Here is a 3,642-nt window from a genome sequence, read left to right as displayed (position 1 = left end):
CAGGAAACACTTCAGAAGCTATTGAGGCACAATTGTAGATACAATGACAAATCCACCGCATTTACTGGATTTCGTCGTTATATGTTTGAACAGTGCAAAAACTGAATCCCGTGCGACAGATAAATCGTCATAAATGTCCGTTCCCAACCCCATCACCTTTGCAGATACAAGTGCTTCATAAAAAACCACTGCCGTTGCTTTCTCCACCTCCAGTAACAGAAGAATGTGTGCAGTTACGGATCCTCTTACTTTACTGTTATATCTCACACAAATACAAATTTTGTCTACCCTTCATCTATGCCCGCATCAATAATTCATGAGAAGGCTTCGATATCAATGTCATGCAATAAAGCATCATGTTAACATGGTGCAAGAACATGTTTGACGAGAGCAGAACATTTACTACTGTGAACTTTTACAGCGCTTTCCTTAGCCAAATCATTACTAAGAGCCCCAAATGATCAGTGGTTTTTATTGTTGAGTTCATTGTCACATGAACAGCAATTAACAGCTCTTTCTTGTTCCCAGCACGATTAACAATTTGCAGAAAATTATTGAATCTTTTTGAGGGCAGCAAGTTCTCATTTTTGACATGAGATTTCCCGGTTGCGTGCTTCTGTAGATCAGTTTTGTGGGCGCGTAAATATTTATTGCAAATTCTGCAGCAGCCTTCTTCGAAGCCATTGACATCTTTTGAACTGTCAGTGAGCCAGCTTATGATACAGTAATCTATATTATAGTCGAAATTAATGTTTATTGCTATAATCGTTTAGTTTAACTATAATTACATAAGCACGCATTGCAATTGTAGAATCAATAAAATATGTAGGTACTGGTTCCCATTCTTAGCTATAGTTTCTAAATCTCATTGTTGCATGGGTTCGAAAGTGCTCTAATCATAAACGACACTCCACAATTACTTCTCTACATAACCAAGTAGCTGTTTCTGTATCATGAAAGAATTCAAGTAAGAAAGGAGCACCACTGTTTTGCTAGCAGAGCGTTAGGTTTTTTTTGCACCATGAAATAATGCAGCATCAGCCATGAGAAAGAGAATTGTCGTATGTTTATCCGGTATCGTTAGCAATGCTGTCCGAAGAGGGTATGTTTTACGTTTGTTTTATTTGTGTTCAGATAAAAGAAAACAGCCATTAAGTCGTCAACTAATCTTTACTAGCGAAATTAAATCGCCCGTCTCCAGAAAGTTATAGTGGATATTAAGGGAAAAAAAGCCAACAATGCGAAAAACTGCAGTACCTAGCAACTCTGCATTGCGCCACACGGAACTGACACCTACAATAACGTTTCACTCACTTTTCAAATGTGCCTTTCTTTCATGTTGAAAAAAAAATGGTAGGGTGGGCTCTTTCTTAAACGCCGGAAAGATAGTTATACAGATATGGATCAAGTAGGAAAATAAGAGCCCACGGTTATGACGCCAGTAGTTGAATGTTATCCGCCTGGAAACTGAGGCCGCTGACGTACGCACACGGATCTAAGCAGTTGGTATGGTTGTGGCACCATTCGGATTCGAGTCTGACATGTTGCGGATTTATTATTTAAGTCTTCGGTCGTACGACTCGTTGGATGTTGTCCACCACAATTTCTTCTTCTGTGCGAATATCTTCGTTGTTTATATACCAATCGCCGACTTTCCGTACAATTTTTCCTCTATAGTAGCATGGAAGGTATTCCCTGATGTCTTAACACATGTCCAATCACTTTATTTCTTCTTATAGTTAATGTGTTTCACGTAATGCTTTGGTCTAAATTCTGCGGAGTACCTGGTTTAATTTTAGTGACTCAGTAATATTAAATTTTAAATGTTTAGGTTCTCTTCTTTTCCAGTTTTCACGCAGTCAGCGGTTTACTTCCATACACTTCTGTGCTCCCGATTCATATTCCCACAAATTTCTTTCTCAGTTTACAGTCAATGTTTGATAGTCGTAGACAGTGGAGGCTTGTAGCCAAAATTAGCGGGACTGCTGCTCAAGAAAATTTTTAGCCTCTGTTTTAAAATTGTGTTATAGGAAACAAACATGTGTAAAAATAAAATTTATTCAGCAACTTGCTAAAATAAAAAACCATAGTCAAATATTTTTTGTTTATTTTAACCCAAATTGTTACACTTTAAGCTTGATCTATTCATTTAAACAATAAATTCATTTTTTGTTTTAATGTGCACAAAAAGATCAATACTTTACTCCGTACATCTTAAGAAATTTTTCTCCATTGAAAGCACTGCAAGTGCATTTAGTCATTCCGAATTCATAATGTTTTTTAGAAAAGGTTTTACTCTTCTAAGTGTTCAAAAGCAGCGTTTTGCCTCTGGTGCAGTTACGAGAACTGCCAAAAGGAATATTATAAATTTCGTAATTTTACTACGAACATTCTCTAGTTTTTCCGAAAATAAATTTCAGCAGCTCTGTTAATTAGCAATATTCATGAATATCAGACTTATATAATATTTTTTGCACAGTTTCAAGCTCTTATTTGTCAGTCATTTCATATGATATTATCAGTTGTGTGGGAAGTTCGTTCTCAGAACTAGCGAAACATCTTTTGTTGAACAGTTTATCAGATACTAACAGTTTAGTAGAAGAATGTTTGTCCATTACATTACCACACAGGGCTATACAGTCATACACATCCTTAGCTTCTACTATGTGTGTCTTTGAAGGAATCTCATAGTACTTTCCCTTTCCTAATTTTAAAATAGCAGTTTTGAGTAATGTGTCATATTCATTAACTTTAAACACACTAATTTCTCGAAATTGCCCTAAGTTTCAGATCATTTAATCTTATGAAAAAGCTCTGACCAAATTTTGAAAGTATCATTATTCAGGTATTGTAAATTCTTGTTGCTTCTCCAGTGGTTTGATCTGATTCTGATGTTTACTGAATTTCAGCAAGGACGCTTTTTTTAAAAATGCTTACAAATGTTCATGAACTCTGCTTATGGTCCGCATGTTGGAGTTCCACCTTATAGAAGATGGACTTGGAATGTAGACGTTAACATGATTCTTCAGATCGGACAGAATGGTGCAGTGATCTTGAGAAGCATATCCGAATAACCAGAATGTTAGAGAACAATATTCTTGTCTTTCGTATAATACTTGCTGCATTTCTCATTATTAATGTAAGCTCACGTGTTTGACATTGAATGGAATGTGCAATAATGTAAATTACTTTTATTTTGGCTTGAACTCCTGCTTTTATGCCTTTCATGACTTTTCCACCATAAAATGTCTGCACTATCAGTTTTTGTCCATTTCCTTGAAGGACTGTATTCTATTATTCTAAAATACTTTTTGATATCCCATCTGCAGTTTGATTTTCGTGACTAAAGAATCCAAAACTGCTCAAATCTTTCTTTATTCAATACATAAGGTAGAACAAGAACCACTGGAGTGTTCCGAAATATCTGTTGTGTCATGAGCAAGGAGAGCTACAAACGAAGCTTTTCTAATTTCCGTCCTTATGTCCTTTGTGGCAGGCAGTCAAGTATCTAATTCTGGACCGTCTCAGAAACTCTTCTGAAGAGTGCACTGGTTTCTAACTGATTCTTCAAACCTGAATCTAATTTAGACGCTAAAAATTACTAACCCTCTAAATACTTCTCCTTTTGTTGGATCTTCTTTT

At 36.0% G+C, this 3,642-nt stretch overlaps 1 pseudogene; it reads right to left on the bottom strand.

The window, feature by feature from the left end:
- Window positions 1-2,200: 2,200 nt before the first annotated feature.
- On the bottom strand, window positions 2,201-3,125 carry LOC126273394 (uncharacterized; annotated as a pseudogene).
- Between the last annotated feature and the right edge of the window lie 517 nt (window positions 3,126-3,642).

The sequence above is a fragment of the Schistocerca gregaria genome, chromosome 5 (assembly GCF_023897955.1).
Source record: "Schistocerca gregaria isolate iqSchGreg1 chromosome 5, iqSchGreg1.2, whole genome shotgun sequence".
NCBI lineage: Eukaryota > Metazoa > Arthropoda > Insecta > Orthoptera > Acrididae > Schistocerca > Schistocerca gregaria.
Note: the sequence above shows the minus strand (reverse complement) of the source record. Positions and strands in the feature narration are given on the sequence as shown.